This window comes from Palaemon carinicauda, chromosome 17 (assembly GCF_036898095.1).
Source record: "Palaemon carinicauda isolate YSFRI2023 chromosome 17, ASM3689809v2, whole genome shotgun sequence".
NCBI classification, from domain to species: Eukaryota; Metazoa; Arthropoda; class Malacostraca; order Decapoda; family Palaemonidae; genus Palaemon; species Palaemon carinicauda.
In genome coordinates this window covers 65,328,640-65,349,950 of record NC_090741.1, presented here as the reverse complement: position 1 = coordinate 65,349,950, position 21,311 = coordinate 65,328,640, and the positions used below count along the sequence as shown (strand labels likewise).

At 39.1% G+C, this 21,311-nt stretch overlaps 1 protein-coding gene and 1 long non-coding RNA gene across 2 annotated transcripts in view; both read right to left on the bottom strand.

Annotated features, from left to right (window-relative positions):
* LOC137656834 (peptidylprolyl isomerase domain and WD repeat-containing protein 1-like) overlaps nt 1-21,311 on the bottom strand; it is a 387,155-nt gene that overhangs the window by 248,140 nt on the left and 117,704 nt on the right. The window lies entirely within an intron of this gene.
* Nucleotides 67-21,105, bottom strand: LOC137656111 (uncharacterized). Its single transcript, XR_011046943.1, has 3 exons — nt 21,082-21,105; nt 2,902-3,020; nt 67-266 (listed from the first exon to the last, which is right to left on the bottom strand). It is a non-coding gene; the product is annotated as an uncharacterized lncRNA (long non-coding RNA).

The following is a 21,311-nucleotide window of genomic DNA, read 5'->3' as shown; positions in this document are numbered from 1 at the left end:
CAAAGCATCATCTAATCACTAAAAAAGGTCCAGCAAATTCAACCCACTAGCATAACTTACTGAGGAAGATGAAATTCTTCGCTATTAACGGTAATGAGTGCCTGCTTCATGTGGCTTTAGGTTATTTGCTCACAACAGTTGTCTGCTTCAACTCCTTTCATTACTGCCAAATAAAGTTTTGTCAGCCAATTTTCCCCTTATATTTTTTCTCTATTCTCTTTGCTATCCATAACTGGCAAAGAAAAAAAGTTGGTAAAAACCATAATCTGCAAAAAAAAAAAAAAAAAAATCATGGGTAAAAAATAATTTTAAATTTACTTCAATAGATCTTTATTATCCTAGTATTTTCCTTCCATTTCCCTATATATTTAAGTGAATATTTTCATGTATTTTCCTTCCATTTTCCCTATATATTTAGGTGAATATTTCATGTGCATGGCAAACAATTTAACATACTCTTACTTTGATGCTCTTAGTACTTCAGTTTTTCTACCGTACATAAACTAGGGGGATTGACAAGGAAACTATAATGTCAATGAATGAAAAAGTGACATTATTTTGCAAAGAGCATCTCTGGATTGTTACCCAAAAGTTTTAAGTCAAATAGCTCACTAAATAAACAAGAAACTTGAAGGCCTACACCAATATGTATGACAATTCAAAATTACCATCAAGACTGGCATTTACCACAAAAGTTACAGAATTGAAGCTAAAACAAAATATCAGAATCTTCAACTCCAACAACCTGGATTGAGCAAAATTTCATAATGAAATGGCTATAAGTTCTCTCAACCTTGCAAAGATTAGATCTCACTTATTTGAGCAATGCAATGAAACTTAGGCCAAAAACAAGAGTCCTCACTTGTTAAAAACAGGTGTATAATTGAACTTAAAAGGTTGCTCACCAAAACAGCTCAATAAAGCATTATCTAATCACTAAAATAGTCCAGCAAATTTAAGCCACTTGCATACTGTACCGTAATTAAGTCTTACTATATTCTCATCTCTCATATCTTTGGTGCAAGATGCTAAAACTAGCTGACAGAACCTTCCAAACCAAAGAATAATGCAGCATGACTGTCTTGTACAAATTACCTTTACCTTTGTAACATACTTGACGGAAGCAATTGGTAACAAAACTTTTTGTATACTTTCAATAGAAAAAAAAAAATACTAAAAACCAAATTCAGGGTCTGCCTTTGAAAAACTAAATCATAACTATTATGGATCAGCAAAATAAAAAAAAAATAACCAGGCCCTGTTTAAGAGTCTGCTATTCATAATCTAACTTGGAAAAATAAGTCCTGCTTAGAAGGATCTACCATTGAAAAAATAAATCACAAAGTCACTGTGAATCGTGAAACAGCCTAAAAAAAGACACAAGTACACATTGTAGCCTTTAGAGGCATACTAGCAAAATTTTGGCAGAATCACCATTTACAAAATTTATCCAAATTTGCCAAATGAAACTTAGGTAAAAAGTCTATCACAAGAACTTTTAAAATTCTAGAAAATACGTATTAACACTAGATGCACTTGCTAGACTCATTCACAGCAGCTGCCCCAATGCTAGTGTCAAATAGCTGGGGAAAATCAAACCAATGAAGCAAATTCCTCAGAAAATACATGAAAAGTAAACCTCTAACCAGTCATAAGGGAAGGAAGGGATGAACACAAAATTTAAAACCGTTTCGTAGCAAGAAATTTTCATCCTTGGGTAAACCAAATCAACAATGGATGGAAAAAGGATGAAACCAAAGCAACAATGAAAAAGCAAGTGGAAAACCGATGTGAAGCAATTGTAAAACATTTTATATGGAAGCAAGTGGAAAACCGATGTACTTTACATAAAGCAAATGGTACTTTATATGGAAGCACCTGGAAAACAGATATACTTTATATGGAAGCACCTGGAAAACAGATACACTTTATATGGAAGCACCTGGAAAACAGATATACTTTATATGGAAGCACCTGGAAAACAGATATACTTTATATGGAAGCACCTGGAAAACAGATATACTTTATATGGAAGCACCTGGAAAACAGATATACTTTATATGGAAGCACCTGGAAAACAGATACACTTTATATGGAAGCACCTGGAAAACAGATACACTTTATATGGAAGCACCTGGAAAACAGATATACTTTATATGGAAGCACCTGGAAAACAGATATACTTTATATGGAAGCACCTGGAAAACAGATATACTTTATATGGAAGCACCTGGAAAACAGATATACTTTATATGGAAGCACCTGGAAAACAGATATACTTTATATGGAAGCACCTGGAAAACAGATATACTTTATATGGAAGCACCTGGAAAACATGTACGGTACTTTATATATAACTCAGGGTCCCAGGTATTAATTGGTTTTATATTAATTGATTTGCCCTTTGACAAAAAAAAAAATAATGTGGGAAACACCTTGAATCTTGTTTGGGTTAAGGTCTTCAATTCCATACCCAAACTGAATTCAGAAGAGAAAAGTAGCTTTAAAAAAAAATCTTTGACATAAAGTACTGAAAATACTAAATCAAAATAATCTGGAATTTCTCTCATATGGACAAATTTCTTTAATGGAAAGTTAATGGTTTCTTTATATATTTCATCCAAAAGTTCATTACATCTCTTAGATTTATGAGTTGCCCCTGAGCTTAAAATTCAATTAAAAAGCAAAAATTAAAGACATGAAGAAATTAAATTTAGAAACAATCAGCTTTAAACCCTTATGGTCCGATAAAATATTTAAATAAATGGGCCAAACTTAAGTACTCTGTTCAACCTTCATAACTGATTACATTACTGTACTTAAAGAGATGGCACATAATTCTGACAATCTAATAAAACAAACCTTCATAGAAGCCACACTTTAACAAGCACAAAAACTTACCTCCTAAGAATTTCCATTAAACACTTCATGAGTACTTAAACAGTGAGCATCTTTATAAGGATATTCAAGTTTTTCCTAATTTCTCCTTACTCATGATTTTCACCATCAGCAGCAGTCATCTGTCCCGAGGAAATATAAAAAATTAAAAGACAATCTATTTAACCTTTAGAGAATATTTATTTCTACACCAGAACTTTGGTTTCAACAAATGATATAAGTAACCATATCCAATCAGATTACTGAAAATTAATTGCCAACACTAGCAGTTAAACACCAACTACATTGCACAGTAGTTACAAAAACATGATAATTAAAGGACAGGCCATAAAACTATTCTAAGGGCTTTTTGGCTATGTGCAAGGAAAAAACAGCACTGCTACCAAGGTAGATTAAAGACTATACTGAACACTATAAACCCAGACCCTTCAACCTTGTACAGTAATAACCTTTAGTATCTGACTAGCTGCCCATTGGCCACCTTCCCTTTACTTCCCCTATAGTCCATAGGATATAGGTGAGATAAGGTTATTATGGAGAAAAAAAAAAGGCAATAGTATAGATGGTAACACTGTCTCCAAAGTGGGACAAATTCCATATCCTAAAACTGGAATACCCACTTTTAAACTTTCAAGAGGGTATATTTTTCATATCTTTTTTTCCTCTTAAAAACAATGCATCTTATGGAGAAGAGTTACAGACTGAAAAAGTAGGAAATTAATTTCAACACATTTGTTTACATCAGGAATTTTCTCGAAAATTGACACCACAAATTCCAAAATTGGAAGAGATTTTTGGAAATTAAAAAGGAAAAATCCATGTCTAATTTCCTTCCATCTCCAATTCTACCAATTTCATAGGAAAATGCTATAGAACTGGTCATTAGGAAACACTACTTTAATTTTGCATATATACTTTTTTTTTTATACATTCCAATATTTTGCACGATACTATAAAGAAAACACAGTATACCCAATTTCAAATTTATGCAAAATAGATGAAAATGGTGTGTTCTGTCAAATAAATTACAAGAGTTTGCTCTATTGCATGAATGTATTAGTAGCAACCTTCGACACCACCATAGTAAAAAAATATACAGTTTATATATCAATTCTACTACAGTACCTAGAATTGGTATCATTCCATATTAAAAATAGAGGACTATTTTATTATGCAAGATGGAATCTGAAAATTCTCTTTTTAATACCTGTATTGGAATATATTGTTTGGATACTAATAAGAAAATAATTAGAATTACAAGCAATTAATTTTTTAAATGGAATCTGATCCATAACACCTGCAATAATCTGGATTAAATGCAACTGTCCTTTATGTATTTCTTTTTTTTTGGGGAGAGAGAGAGAGAGAGAGAGAGAGAGAGAGAGAGAGAGAGAGAGAGAGAGAGAGAGAGAGAATGGATACAAGATAAACTAAAATGACAAAAAGCAACCGATTTGTCAGCTCTTTGACTTAATGATAGCTGATTTTGCCAGTATATAGACTAATGGAATTACAACAGTAGGTTGAGCTTCAGGATTAAAGTAATTCGTTTCTCAGTCAAAGAGGGGGGGAGTAATACCATGGTAGTTGGTCCTAGAGGAGGAGGATTACAATCAATATTTATTTGCTTACCTACTTTTTTTTTCTAATGTATAAGCTTGCTTTTTTAAATCAATATCTTAAGATTTGAAGGCAAGATTCATGGAAAGGTAAAATTCTTATTTTTCCCCTCACATACAATATAATAGTTTCAAGACAATGCCATTTCCTAGTTCAGACTCAATATCAATGTAATCACAGTACTGTACTGTATAGTTGAAATAAATCAGGATTTTTATTTGAAAAAAACTTTTCATAAAATAATGAACATAGCATGACAATTCTTACTACCTTTACCGTAAGGTATTTCAATAAAAGTATATCTATCTACTAAGACACTTCCCCAAATTTTTGGGGGGTAGCCGGCATAAAAAATAGAACAAATGGGAACTTTTCTTCTCTCCACTCCCCCCCAACCTGAGGAGGGATTCAGCTGAGTTTGGTTGGCATTGCTAGGATGCCACAGCCTACCCTCCCCTGTTATCCACCACAAACAAAGCTTCATATACCAAGTCCCCTACCTCCGTTACCTTAGGATTCACCAGGGTGATGACCAGAGAAAGTAGCACATTCTTCTGCCTCTCTCATCTATCCTCCTATCACCTAGAGCTTTCTTCACTCCATCCATCCACCCAAACCTTGGCATTCCTCTTGTCCTCCCATCAACTCCTGCATTCACAACCTTTGTCAGCAGAGACTTTTTCCATTCTCTCTATACATGGCCAAACTAACTCGCATTTATAACCACTCTCCTGTTAACTAATTTCTTACACCTGTTCTCACTGTCACTACTTCGTTCTTAACACTATCTAATCAAGATACTGTACATCAGCCATACTCCTCAGACACTTCCAACAATCTGTCTCTTCACCATCATTCCCCACAACTCCGATCCATACATCATAGTTGGTAGAATCACTATTATATAGAAATCTCTATACATTCATCCCTAAGTCTCTATTCTTTACCACTCCTTTCACTGCCCCAACATTTTACATCTTTCATTCACTCACTGATGTACACCTGCTTCCACACCATCACTTGCAGCAACAACAACAGACCCCAAGTACTTATACTGATCTACTTCAAGTAACACTCTATTCAACATGACATTCAACCTAGTACTATCCTTCCTTCTCATGCATCTCATAACCTTACTCTTACCCACAATAACACCTTCTCTCAACACACCCTCCCAAATTCTATCACTAATCGACCCAGATTCTCCTCTTGAGTCTGCAACTAATACAGTATCATCCACTAAACAAAAACTGATTCCCCTCCCATTCATGATCACTCTCATCTAACAGTTTTAATCCTCGACCAAGCAGTCAAGCATTCACCTCTCTTACAGCTCCATCAACAAAAACTGAACAACCATGGTGACTTCGCACATCCGTGTCTTAGGTCCACTCTCACTTCATTTCCTATCCTAAAACACACTTTACTGCCTATGTGTAAACTCTCTACTGTTTGCAATTCCATATAACCTCATCCCATTCCACCTACCTTCCCTATCAACCCTATCATAAGCTTTCTCCAGATCCATAAATGCAACATACACCAACTTACCTTTTGCTAAATATTTCTCGCATATCTGCCTGACTGTAAAAATCTGATTTATATATCCCCTATCTCTTCTAAACCACCCTGTACTTCTAAGATTGCATCGTCTGTTTTATCCTTAACTCTATTAATTAACACTACCTTACACTTTTCCAACTACACAACAAACTAATACCCCTTGAATTACAACAATCATGCACATCTCCCACACACCCAATTCACTGGTACCACTGACAACATAAAACAATATGTCAAACAATCTCACCAACTATTCAAGTAGTCACACTGCCTCTTTTAACATCTGAGCCCTCACATCATCCACAACAGGTTTTTTTTCTGCTCTCGTTTTATCTAGTGCTCGCTACCCTTCCTCTCTAGTAATCTTTATCATTCTCATCTCCCATCACTGGCACTTCAACACCAACAGCAATTATATCTGCTTCCCTATTATCATCAACATTCAGGAAACTTTCAAAATATTCAGCCCACCTCTTCCTTGCCTCCTCTCCTTTCAACAGCCTTCCATTTTCATCTTTCACTGTCTTCATTTCTCGATCTACCCTTCCTTACTCTTTTCACCTCTTTCCAAAACTACTACAATACTTATTCTCTAAATACAAACAACTCAATCCCTGACCCCACCTCTAGTCAGCTGCCCGCTTTGCTTCAGCTACCTTACATTTTACTTCAACATTTTTCTCCATATTTTTCATATTTCTCTACACTATAACTCTGAATCCATTCTTCAAATGCCCTCTATTCTCTTCCACTTTCATCTTTGCTCCTTCATTCCACCATTCACTACCCTGCCTTATGCTGTCTCCTAATATCATCTTGCCCCACACATCACTTGCAATCCCAACAAAATTTTCTATTACTAATTTCTACTTCTCTAGATCACCAGTTTCTCTCACTTTCACCCTATCATATGCTGTTTCCAACCCTACTTGATATTCACTTTTTACCTCCGGTTTTCTCAACTCTTCAACCTTCACTTCCTCCCTTTTACATCCCCTTCAATATCTACCAACTCTTGCTACAACTAATTTTCCTTCAACCAAAAAATTATCAGACATATCATTAGCCAAACCCTAAACATTTGCACATCTTTCAATCTTCCAAACATCTTTCTTGTTATCAACACAATCCATTAGTGCCCTTTCTACCACTTTCCCTTGTATACTTAATATCTTTTTGAAAAAACTACAACTTATCACCAGCTTTTGTTCAACACATATCTACCAGTCTCTCGCCAATCATTTTTATCTGGTACGCCATACTTCCCAATGACACCTTCTACCTCTCCAGTAACCACTCTGGAATTTAGGTCACCCATTAAAACTACATATTTCCTTCCATCCAGTCCTTCTAGACAGCTACTTAATTCATTCTGCTCTTTATCACTTTTCTCACAACCTGGCCCATACACACTAACAAAAGCCCAACATTCCCTAGCCAACCCACTCCTTACACACATTAACCTAGATGATACCTCCTACTATTCCACTACTTTACCTGTCATCCATTCAAACAGCAATAAAGCCACACCCCGTCTTTCATATTCACCCTCCTGCTCATAAGGATGGTGGAATCAACATTTCTATTTAACACCAATAGAAAATCTACTAACTAAAGGGGAAGCTTACCCGTATCTATGTCCATCCAACTACATAAGATTCCCACAACTATACCCCAGGGGATGAGAAAAATAGAGGACAAGGCTAGACACACACACTACTTAGAATTACGTTGTAACCGCTAACTTACACATGATACTTTTGGCCCGGTAAAGGAGTTAGGATCACTACACCACTTCCTGAACAGTAATCACAGGTCCAAGTGAAAACATGTCTTAAGACCTTTAAGTATATTCCGCAATTAGTGTCTAGTAAAGGTGGTCCGACAATTGTATTTCCAAAAGTCTCAAATCTCTCCCATATTTTTGGCAGCTTAACTCTACCTGTGCTTACAAACAGGTTCTGTAACCTGGGTCTGGCAGCCTGGGTTCTTTTAAGGTAGTGTCAGAGTCCTTACAGGACACAAAAGTAACTCGTCAGGATCATCAGTTTCTTCAAGTAAAGACACTGCAAAGGATGAAAACCTGGATTCAAAGGTAGACTGCAAAGGATGAAAACCTGGATTCAAGGATAGACTTCGTTAGGAACAAAAGATAAAAAGACCTGTTACCAGTGCTCAGAATGAAAGAAAAAATACATGAGTCCGTGTAATTCGCCTATCTACTTCATTGAAGCAAAGGCATGCAGGAAAAGTTTTCAGGGTAAGGTCTCTATCTTGAGGTTCACCTCAACAAATTTGTATTGAGCTCTGTTCAAAGACCACAACACCTTGGTAATATCAAAAATTGGAGGTCACATTTCACGGGCAGAACAGGTTTATTCCATACTCATGGGAAGTGCAGATAATACCAACAAAGAGGATATATACCCTTTTACCGCCGACACTGAGAGGGGTCTTTCATTTCATAAGCAAGTTAAAACGTCTGCTATTAGTGGAATAGAGGCTCCATGAGAAGTATTCCTTTGACAGCACCAACCAAAGAAAATTGCCTACTTCGCTTGATACGCGTTAGTGGAGAATTCCCTGAGGTATCGCAATGTCTCATGCAGTCTCATTCAAAAAGCCTCTTGCTCTGAAGAAGTGTTGGATAACCTCCACCTGTGAAGTGTTAGGGATCCACAGAGTTGTGGAACCTCTGCAAGTGGACCCAACTGAGCAGCCTGTGCAACAGGGGAAGCTCCGAAGGAAAGAACGTAGATACTTAATTGAACGATATATGGGGATTTGAAAGTACCGTATGCATCTTGATACTGCTTGTCTGACCGTGCTTGGAATTTCCATCCTGAATTGAATTTGATGGATGATCCTATTCAGGGCTAAGAGGTCTATTACGGGTCTCCAACCCTGAGCCCTTCTTGATCAAAATAAGACAGCAGAAGCAGCTGTCCTGGACTTATTCCAATGCTCCCAATAGCAGTATAGTCTGCACCTATGAATGCAGAGCAAGGTATTTATTTATTCCTGGGTGATAAAAATTGCCACGTCCTCTGAGCTGGAATGAGAGGAGGGGGGAATGCTGGTGAACAGGAGGCAGTAACGAAAAGAAGCAATTCCACAGTCCTACGCTCTGCCCCATGAAATTTCCACCTCATTCATTTTTATGCCCGGCATCTCCAAACTAATGGTGGCTAAGTGGAGGAACTGCTAGCCCTAGCATGACCGATAGCATTGCCTACCTCTCCCTAAAAGCTGGTCTAGAAGATTGTCTAGGAGGAATGGATAACCTTGAATGAATGCTCAAGGGAGATGTGGCCTCTTAAACAGCACCGCTTGGTGAATAAGCAAATCATGATTCAATTTTCTCTACTCACCAGCTGTCATCTCTTCCTGCTCCAAGTAACAGAGGAGGTCCTTATGTAATAAATTTCCAGGTCCAATACCTCCATCTGATCCACTTGCCTTGTGAATTTGGAGGCCACCACATCTTATTTCTTTAAAATCCAACTGGCCCACTGGTTAGCTGCTTGAAAAATTCTACTATTTTTGCCCCAGACTAAGCAAAGTCCTTGAACAGCTGCTTCTTTTCTGTGTCCAAGAGGTCTGCATTAGAGGCCGAATATCTCGCTGCACCTGACCAGTGGTCAAACCAGGATGCCACCTCAAGGGTACACATTGCTGTGGCCTCCATGTTTAAGGCCTCCAAAGCTGTAATATTGATGTGCCGAGCTGCCAGCCTTTCAGCCGACACAAACAAAGCCAGGGTAACGACAGCTGGATGCAGAGCCAAGGGAGAGGGATGAGAGTCCTGCGTTACACAACGCTTCTGCCTCAAAAAGGCTGGGGCAGAGTCTTGAAAGACCAGCCTGCCATTAGGGAGTCTTCATAAGCTGAAACCTGCATTTGTCCCTGTCAAATGTCTCTTTGGCTTGTTTGCACCAAGGGAGTTCGTCATCTCAAAATTTGGGGAGCATGGCAGCTGACCTGCCTTTAATCATAGATCTAGGGCTTTGACAAGACCATTGACCCTTCTGATCAAGGCCAGGCCGACTCACTCAACCATCTCAGATTTGGTAACATTTGAACCAACCACTTGAAGCACCAGTCCACCTGAATCTGGAGAGTCATAACCTCAGGAGGGTTTACTCCTATCTTGAGAGGAATCATACTGTATTCATCTTGTTTGTACCTGAAGAGGGTCGTAAATAAAAAATTTGTCTAGGTTTTGCTTATCCAAGGAATTATAAGATCTACATGGTAAAATTTCTCCCTTCACTACAGAACCCCTACCTCTATGAGAGAACCTTGGGCCAGAGGATCTCTTAGCTGCTGTCTGAATTTGCTTTCCCTCTACTTCGATTCCATCCAATACAGTGAACTAGTGTCTTCTGTCACTCTTATATGAGCAACACCTTCAAGAGACTGGAATAGAAAGTAATCATCTGGAGGAAAAATGCTCCAAAGAGTCAGCCTTTCTAAACAACAGTCTCAAGACAAACTCGATTAGTGACAGACTGTAGTCATCAGAATAAGAAATACTGTACACCAGCATCACTCTGGATTGTCTGTGCATTTGAGAATGGGATCTAGTGAAAAAGCTTCTAGTTGTGAATCCCTGCAAGAGTCATATTGCTAACACTCTGGGCGCAACAATACAGAAAAGATCTGATGCTCCGTAGATTGAGACCCCTGAATCACACTATGATCAGGTAAAGCTCCAGGTTTCTGAACCTTTAAAGTCCTCCTCTGACTCAGATCCCTTCACTGGAGATCAAGTGTGCTTAAAGTCATGAATAGCCAATCGTACTGGGGTAGTAAGTTCATGGTCCGCAGCCTTCGCGCGCTTGCATTATATATCCTCTGTCCGTCCGGGAAAGGAATACTACAGCAAGTATCACTAGCATGCTAGATCACTGTGGGCCAAAGCAAATATTTCAAATGAGTACACCTATCATAGATAGTGTGCACATAATCAACTTGTGCGTTCGGTAGACATAAGGAAATCTCAGTTGACAGGAGGAAATCTCACGACATAAAATCTTTCCCCATTGGCGAGTGTGTCCTAAAGGAGGACCACTATGTTGTTGGGGACAGAGTACTGGATGTTGAACGAAGAGGTATAACCAATTTCTTCAACCTCAAGGATGAGCCCAAGGGAAAAGAAATACACCTGTCAGTGGGAGGGAAGGTTCACATGTCTGTCTTTGGCATTAGCAAGCGCACGCACACTGAAAAAAAGTTAAAAAAAAATTCACCTGAAGATCCACCACCCGATTTGCTCAGGGTAGCGGATCTTCAGGTGAACCAGTTTAGGGTGGCAGATTTTCAGGTGGTCCTTGACTAGCAATGTGTGTGTATTTGACAATCAAAATTAAATAAACAACAAGTATAAGGACTGGATCATTTTTGCCCATTCTAGACTGTGAACGCAGAGGTGGGTTCATGTCATGCATCTCTTAGCATGAACGAGAAAAATGCAAAACGTCAAAAGAACTTATCTTGAGGGGAAATATGTGCTTCATACTTCCAAGCAAATTAAGTAACGTTAGGCGCTCCTAGGTTTACCATAGAAAGCCATGAATTATGCTACAAGAGACCTGTTAAAACTCTTACCTGCAGAAATTCATATGGCATGGCAATTTCTTAAAAAAGGCTTTTAGTAAGTTATATGAACATATGAACCTGATGTTTGGTGAAATGTCTGGTAGAGTGTCTGGGATTGAAAGGGGAAGAGCGAGAGAAGGTGTGGCTTTATTGCTGAGTGAATGGATGACAGGTAAAGTAGTGGAATGGAAGGAGATATCATCTAGGTTAATGTGGGTAAGGGTTAGGTTGGGTAGGGAATGTTGGGCGTTTGTCAGTGCGTATGGGCCAGGTAGTGAGAAAAGTGAAGAAGAGCGGAATGAGTTTTGGAATGAATTAACTAGGTGTGTAGAAGGACTGGGTAGAAGGAATTATGTAGTTGTTATGGGTGACTTAAATGCTAGAGTGGGTGCTGGAGAGGTAGAAGGTGTCATTGGGAAGTATGGCGTACCAGGTGAAAATGAGAGTGGTGAGAGACTGGTAGATATGTGTGTTGAACAAGAGATGGTAATAAGTGCTAGCTTTTTTAAGAAGAAAGATAAAAATAAGTATACATGGGTAAGAGTGGCAAATGGAAGAGTAGTAGAAAGGGCATTAATGGATTATGTGTTGATAACTAAAAGAATGTTTGGAAGATTGAAAGACGTGCACATGTTTAGGGGTATGGCTAACGGTATGTCTGATCATTTTTTGGTGGAAGGAAAATTGGTTGTAGCAAAAGAGTGGGGGAATAGAGTAGGTGGATGTAAAAGGGAGCTAGTGAGGGTTGAAGAGCTAATAAAACCTGGGGTAAAAAGTAAATATCAGGAAAGGTTGAAAATGGCATATGACGAGGTGAGAGTAAGAGAAACTGGTAATTTAGAGGAGGAGTGGAAGTTAGCAAAAGAAAATTTTGTTGGGATTGCAAGTGATGTATGTGGCAAGAAGGTTGTTGGAGGCAGCATGAGGAAGGGCAGTGAATGGTGGAATGAAGGAGTGAAGGTAAAAGTGGAAGAGAAAAAGAGGGCTTTTGAAGAATGGCTGCAGAGTAATAGTATAGAGAAGTATGAAAAATATAGAGAGAAAAAGGTGGAAGTAAAGCGCAAGGTACGTGAGGCAAAGAGGGCAGCTGACCTGAGGTGGGGTCAGGGACTGGGTCAGTCATATGAAGAGAATAAGAAGTAGTTTTGGAAAGAAGTGAAGAGAGTAAGAAAGGCCAGCACAAGAATTGAAGAGAAAGTGAAAGATGGAAATGGAAGGTTGTTAAAAGGAGAGGAGGCAAGGAAAAGGTGGGCAGAATATTTTGAAAGTTTGCTGAATGTTGAGGATGATAGGGAGGCAGAGATTATTGCTGTTCCAGGTGTTGAGGTGCCAGTGATGGGAGATGAGAATGAGAGAGAGATTACAATAGAGGAAGTGAGGAGAGCACTAGATGAAACGAGAGTAGGAAAAGCATCTGGTATGGATGGTGTGACTGTAATTGAATGGTTGGTGAGATTGTTTAATGTGTGTTTTGTGTTGTCAATGGTACCAGTAGATTGGGTCTGTGCATGTACTGTACCACTATATAAGGGTAAGGGAGATGTGCATGAGTGTTGTAATTCAAGAGGTATTAGTTTGTTGAGTGTAGTTGGAAAAGTGTATGGTAGAGTACTGATTAATAGGATTAATGATAAAACAGAGAATGCAATCTGGGAAGTACAGGGGGGTTTTAGAAGAGGTAGGGGTTGTATGAATCAGATTTTTACAGTTAGGCAGATATGCGAGAAATATTTAGCAAAAGGTAAGGAGGTGTATGTTGCGTTTATGGATCTGGAGAAAGCATATGATATAGTTGATAGGGAAGCAATGTGGAATGTGATGAGGTTATATGGAGTTGGTAGAAGGTTGTTGAAAGCAGTGAAAAGTTTCTACAAAGGTAGTAAAGCATGTGTTAGAATAGGAAATGAAGTGAGCGATTGGTTTCCGGTGAGAGTGGGGCTGAGACAGGGATGTGTGATGTCGCCGTGGTTGTTTAACTTGTATGTTGATGGAGTGGTGAGAGAGGTGAATGCTCGAGTGCTTGGACGAGGATTAAAAATGGTAGACGAGAATGATCATGAATGGGAGGTTAATCAGTTGTTGTTTGCGGATGATACTGTACTGGTAGCAGACACAGAAGAGAAGCTTGACCGACTAATGACAGAATTTGGAAGGGTGTGTGAGAGAAGGAAGTTGAGAGTTAATGTGGGTAAGAGTAAGGTTATGAGATGTACGAGAAGGGAAGGTGGTGCAAGGTTGAATGTCATGTTGAATGGAGAGTTACTTGAGGAGGTGGATCAGTGTAAGTACTTGGGGTCTGTTGTTGCAGCAAATGGTGGAGTGGAAGCAGATGTACGTCAGAGAGTGAATGAAGGTTGCAAAGTGTTGGGGGCAGTTAAGGGAGTAGTAAAAAATAGAGGGTTAGGCATGAATGTAAAGAGAGTTCTATATGAGAAAGTGATTGTACCAACTGTGATGTATGGATCGGAGTTGTGGGGAATGAAAGTGATGGAGAGACAGAAATTGAATGTGTTTGAGATGAAGTGTCTGAGGAGTATGGCTGGTGTATCTCGAGTAGATAGGGTCAGGAACGAGGTGGTGAGGGTGAGAACGGGTGTACGAAATGAGTTAGCGGCTAGAGTGGATATGAATGTGTTGAGGTAGTTTGGCCATGTTGAGAGAATGGAGAATGGCTGTCTGCTAAAGAAGGTGATGAATGCAAGAGTTGATGGGAGAAGTACAAGAGGAAGGCCAAGGTTTGGGTGGATGGATGGTGTGAAGAAAGCTCTGGGTGATAGGAGGATAGATGTGAGAGAGGCAAGAGAGCGTGCTAGAAATAGGAATGAATGGCGAGCGATTGTGACGCAGTTCCGGTAGGCCCTGCTGCTTCCTCCGGTGCCTTAGATGACCGCGGAGGTAGAAGCAGTAGGGGACTCAGCAGTATGAAGCTTCATCTGTGGTGGAAATGTGGGAGGTTGGGCTGTGGCACCCTAGCAGTACCAGCTGAACTCGGCTGAGTCCCTGGTTAGGCTGGAGGAACATAGAGAGTAGAGGTCCCCTTTTTTGTTTTGTTCTTGTTGATGTCGGCTACCCCCCAAAATTGGGGGAAGTGCCTTTGGTATATGGATGGATGAACATATCACTACACACACAATACCTTTGTACAGGTAATGAGTCCGCATTTTAGGTTTAAATGTACGTTTCAATATAAGACTTTCATTTTATAATTTAATAGTTTAATTAATATTAACCATCACAAGAATACAGTAGTTAGATGTTTTCATATTATTGGAACAAAAATATATGTCTACTGTATATTCTAGAGTTTTCAAATATGTAGCCACAAGACTTTACAATGTGCTACAACTAGACATCCGAAAGACTGAAGATATTAAGGCTTTGAGGAGGAAACTGAAGACTGTCTTGTTTACGCAGTGCTTCGATAATGTGGATTTGACAATACAGTGAACCCTCGTTTATCGCGGTAGATAGGTTCCAGACGCGGGCGCGATAGGTGAAAATCCGTGAAGTAGTGACATCATATTTACCTATTTATTTAACATGTATATTCGGACTTTTAAAACCTTCCCTTGTACGTAGTACTGTTAACAAACCACCCTTTAATGTACAGAACACTTAATGCATGTACTACAGCACCCTAAACTAAAACAGGCACAAATATTAAAGGCGATTTTATATAATGCGTTTCCTAAACACCTAAAAAGCACGATAAAAAATGGCAACCAATGTTTTGTTTACGTTCATCTCTGATCATAATGAAGAAACAAACTCATTTAGTGTACACATATATGTATAGGTTAGTTTTTGCATCGATTATATTGATTACACAGTACTGTATGTTGATTTTTTTATTACCAATGTTTTAGTTTACGTATTTTTCTTAGGACTTCCAAATGAAATCTTTTTCTTTATGACGCCGCCTGAAACGACGGCGTGTACGCTCAGTAAACAACCACGCTCAGAACAAACAAGGCATTTAACGCGCATGATGATAGTGATAAATAATGATACAGTACATACAGTATTTACAGTAAAAGCATTTACAAAATATGTTACCTTACAAATATAAATTATACAGTATTGTACGTAGCAAAGCAGGAAAACAATTTACGAGAGAGAGAGAGAGAGAGAGAGAGAGAGAGAGAGAGAGAGAGAGAGAGAGAGAGAGAGAGAGAGAGAGAGAGAGAGAGAGAGAGATTGTTTTACGTACGTAAATGTAAATTTTAAACAAAAAAAATATGATAGGTTACAACATGTAGACTTTTAAAACCTTCCCTTTAACTTAATGCATACAGTACGTACATTACTAAACTATAAAACAGGCAGTAAGAATATTAAAGTAAAAAATAAAGATTGTTACTGTACTCACCACGAAAGAAGTTGAAGAAAAACTTGAATGGTGATGGCGATGAATTTGCTGCACAGTAGAAATGATGATGATGAAGCTGATGATGTGTTCTACTGTGCAGTCAATGATAGTATTTTACGTCTCTTCAGACGGAGGTGTCTTTTCCTGGGACACCTCTTCAACCTCTTCCTGGGAAACTTCTTCAATTTCTTCCGAAGGCGTACTAGCAGGAGGAACTGGCTCTTTTTTGCGAGGCTGGAAGAACATTGTGATCGGAAGTTGTTGCCGCTGCTTCTTTTTTCGATCCAAGAGCATCCTGTAGGGAGTCATGATGTCATCGACCTTGTTGGAGAATTGCATCGAGCGAACCATATCCTCGTCCCACTCTTGTAACATTTCTTTCGCCTCCTTGATATGGTTGCAGAACTTGGCAAGCCGTTCTAATGTTAAGCCCGTTTCTTCGACATTTTCTTGGGTCTCTTCCTGGGTACCCTCACTCTCTTCCTCACTTGCCGATTTCGTCAGGTCTTCGAGGTCTGCGTCAGTTAGGGGCTGGGAATGGCAGTCCAACAACTCGTCGACGTCTTCAGTCGTCATGTCGCCAAACACGTCACCTCCAATTATGGCAGCCAACTGCACAGATTTCCGTATTGCAGAGTGTTGGATTTCCGACGGAGTAAATCCCTTGTCGTCGTAAACAATATCGGGCCACAACTTCTTCCAGCTCGCATTCACGGTTGCAGGTTTCATCTCTTGAAGTGCCTTCTGAATATTCTGCAGGCACGTGGCTATGGTGTACTGCCGCCAGTACGCCTTCAAGTTGAAATCTTCATCCTCGTCATCTTGGGCAGCATCCACACACGCAACGAGGTCCGCCAAGGTATTCTTCGTGTAGAGGGCCTTGAACGCCCTGATAACCCCCTGGTCCATCGGTTGAATTAATGACGTGGTGTTGGGTGGCAGGAACTCAACCTGAATGCCCTCATGCGACAGGTCAGTTGCGTGTCCACCAGCGTTATCCATAAAGAGAAGGATCTTGAATGGCAAGCCCTTCTCTACGAGATATTTGCTGACTTGCGGGATAAAACACTGGTGGAACCAGTTGGAGGTCAGCATCTTCGTAATCCATGCTTTTTGATTATGCATCCAGTACACGGGAAGGAGATTCTTATTTTTATTTTTCAAAGCGCGAGGATTTTTCGACTTATAAATAAGCCCCGGCTTTAACAAAAATCCAGCAGCATTGCCACACATCACGAGGGTAACGCGATCCTTGAATGCCTTAAAGCCAGAGGCTTTGGCTTCCTCTTTGAACAGGAAAGTTCGCGACGGCATTCTCTTCCAAAACAAGCCAGTCTCATCCATATTAAAGACTTGTTCCGGTTTGTATCCACCTTCGGCGATAATATTCTTGAACGTCTGGTTCACGTAAGTTTCAGCAGCGGCAGTGTCAGCGGAAGCAGACTCCCCATGCAGGGAAACGCTTTTCAGGGCGAAGCGTTTCTGAAACTTCGCGAACCATCCTTTGCTTGCGGAAAAACGTTTCTGAGGCTGGGAATCAGTGGATGTCCCTGGTTGAGGATCATCTGCATCATCATCATCTTCAGCATGGTTGCCGTCGTCGTCTTTAGGTTCCTTTGCAGCAAAATTCTCATATAAACTCAAAGCCTTTGTTTGGATGGTGTTCGTATCCAACGCTATGTTCTTCTTCCGGCAGTCGGCAATCCACACAGCTAAAGCACCTTCCATGCGTACGATCGTTTTATTACGCGTTGTAACGACTCGCTTTGCTGATCTGCTAAAGGTGATTGCAGCCGTCTTTCTAATGTTCGCCTCGTCCTTTTTGATATAGCGAACGGTGGATTCGTTGATGCAAAAATGGCGGCCGGCGGCCGCGTAACTTCTACCATCTTTTAACATGTCGAGAAGCGTAACCTTCTCAGCTATCGTCATCATCCTTCGGTGGCGTTTAGGCTCACTACCAGCCTTAAGAGAAGCAGAACGCTTGGGAGCCATTACAGTAGGATTTACGTACAGTACTGTAACAAAAAGTTCAACTTAAAAAGGTCGCACACAGCACAGATTAAACTTCACAAACTTAAGAACGTCTACTCAGCGATACACGGTAAGAGAAAGTGAACGATCCAGCCCCGCGAGAACTTTGATGCTGCGGGTAGAAGATGCGGGCAAAACACCAATCACAGGCTAGATAACAAAACTTGAGTTCTGATTCGTCATCTATCAGCACTTGAACCAATCACAACCCGTCTTACAGTACTATGATGCGTTGGTTACTCATAAAAGATGCCCCGCGCATACTGAACGTACGTAGATTAAGTACAATACCGTAATAATAATAAATAATGATAATAATACTGTACAGTAATAATAATAATAATAATGATAATAATAATAACAATAATAATTTTATTAACAACAACAATAATAATAATAATAACAATAATAGTAAAAATTTACGTACGCTATTTTTACGCCTCTCTCTCTCTCTCTCTCTCTCTCTCTCTCGTACGCTTATTCGAAATGTGATTTTTGCAACAAAGAATATTATTGGATGGCAGTACTGTACTACGTACGTATACATACAAAAGATTCATGGAAAAGAAGCACATCCATTACAGTACACACCATTCTAATATGGTATGACTGCATCTGATTTGCGTTTCAATGTTCGATTTAATTTTACTACGTACTGAATTATCGTATGATCACATTCTCTTTTCGTGTTTTCTTTCTTTCTGTGCTGAATTATATATCATATGTAATACAATGAACAATCAGTAAGAGCAGATATTACTAATTACAGTATTAATGGAATTACAGGTAACAAAATATCGTATTTGGGGGTCTTCAGATTTCGCGGTATTTTCGAATTTTCCGGAAAATCCGCGATATGTATATATATATGGGTTATGGAAAAACCGCGCGAAGTGGTGAATCTGCGATTGTCGAACCGGTGAAGTAGCGAGGGTTCACTGACAGTAATGCGGATTTGAGACATTCACAATAGAAGAGCAATATGCAGTGTGAAATACTGAAGGCCTTGGAGTGTATATGATAAAATGAATTACGAAAGATCCTGGAGATTAGGGTTTCCTGCAGCATAAGACCTGAAAAGCACCCCTTAAAATAAACTAAATAAAGAGCTTTGCCTGAGTTGGCGGATCTTCAGGTGAGAAAATTTGGAATGGCAGATCTTCAAGGTGGTGCTTGAGGGGAGGTGGATCTTCAGATGATCCCAAAAAAAAATTTAATAAGCCAAGTTTGAAGGGATGCCGATAGCACTTCAGTGTTGGTCGGTGACTGGAATCAAAATGGCTGTTCAGTTTACCGGCGAGGTAGGAAGGGCTTCCTCGCCACCAGCCTGTAATTATGGCTACTACCAAAACCTCGTTATAAGTTTTACCTGTTGAGTTCCAGTGGTACTTCAATCTATCTCCTATTAAACGAATAAGGTTTGTATTCATGTAAAACAAAACAGAAATAAGAACCTGTTGCCAGTGCAGTGGATGCACAACTGGAAGAAATGGATAATGAAAGCAATAATATTAGCCTGGTTTCACCAGTGCTTCATCCTTGAAGTAAAGCTTTTATCTTGTCATAAAAGGACATTTCAAAATGATTCTCCTAATGGACAATGTGAAGAGGCCATGCGATCAACCTGTCATATGATAGGACCATACAGTTTTCATTCTTAATACAGAAAACTTACATCGCTGATCCACTCCCTGCTCAAGGTGTTATTTGTGAATTTAAGGAGCTCTATACACAGTTCCTGCAACACATGGTCATGGCTACAGACCGATGATAACACTATGAAGGAGTAATGGCTTGTGTACAGAACACAACTGCTACATTTCTCCAGAACATTCAGAAGCCATAAACAAAATAAACAAATCACACAATGCCTGCTAGAAGAAAACTGCAGCCTAAAGTGATAAACTGTTATATGGATTCTCTGACAAAATCCACCACGCTACAACAAATAAGGCAGTATGGCTGGTAAAATTGCTAGGAGATGGATTCACCAATATGACTACTGAGAATGTTAACGACTTGGTCGAGGCCCACTCATTCATTAATAAATGAAGAGCTAACAGACAAAATCAATAACCGAGGACGAAGATGAGGATAAAGACCAAGTTGGCCTGATCACTAGAACAGCTCTCAACTCTGGCGAAAATAGCAAAAGAAATTCAGAGAATGTAGGATGGTAGGACCTCCAGCCAATTAGTGCATTTCAGTTCTGAAATGAGATTAAGAGCACAATGGAAATTTATAAAAAGTCATCTTACACAGAAGAAAGGTTGCTACATGGCATGATGATCATTTTGTTCCTAACAAGATAAAAAAAGAAATAGTACTCCTTCGGGTGGAAGGAGAAATTACGCTCCATGACGACGAATATGCTATACCACTAGACAAAGCCCCTGTAATGCTCTTTACCATATATACATTCACCTCATTGTCATCACATATATTGTTCAATGCTTCACAGCTTATCATCATCATCATCAATCAAGTTTAGGCCTCTTCACTGGCTAGTGTTGCAAATTTTTTTTTTCTAATATGTATTTAAATTTGAGTTTAAAAAGTTTAAGAATGCAGAAAAGTTTGATAAACATTGGGAGACTTCATAAAGGCTTAAATATATAAAGAAATAATCCATAAACATTTAAAAAGATAATGAACCACTAATATAACGTACAGTACAGTTTCTATTCAAGGGTTTTTCACCTACTGCTGTGGGTTTAGAATGTAATACCCACAACAGCAAAAGGGATTACTGTACTATAATTAGTGTCCCTTTTTTCTCAAACAAGTCGCTTCATATCATAATAGAGTAAATAAATTTTTTCCCATACTTTGAATATATTAGAATTTATTTACTAGAATGATAGTAAAGTTCAACTGTCTCCTATGGCTTACAGGGTGTTCAAATTGTTTTGTGGAGGGGTAATTCATAAGTTTTTTCTTGGTTGCGAACCAATGACAATATGAAGTATGAAGACTAGAAAAAAAAAATCACCTACATTAAATTCCTTCTCCTCGCTTTTTGTACGGTTTCCAAAGCCTCTGCATGAAAATGACAGCAAAAAGATAGATCAGTCACTTGAGTAGTAGTTCCATACAACCTTAATTCTGATAAGGTGAACAAATTCATGTAGATTATTCCTCAAGATATCCACCATTATCCTAGAATATAAAAAAATGGCAAGAACATTTTTCAATACAGCAAATCATACACTACAAAAATATGGAC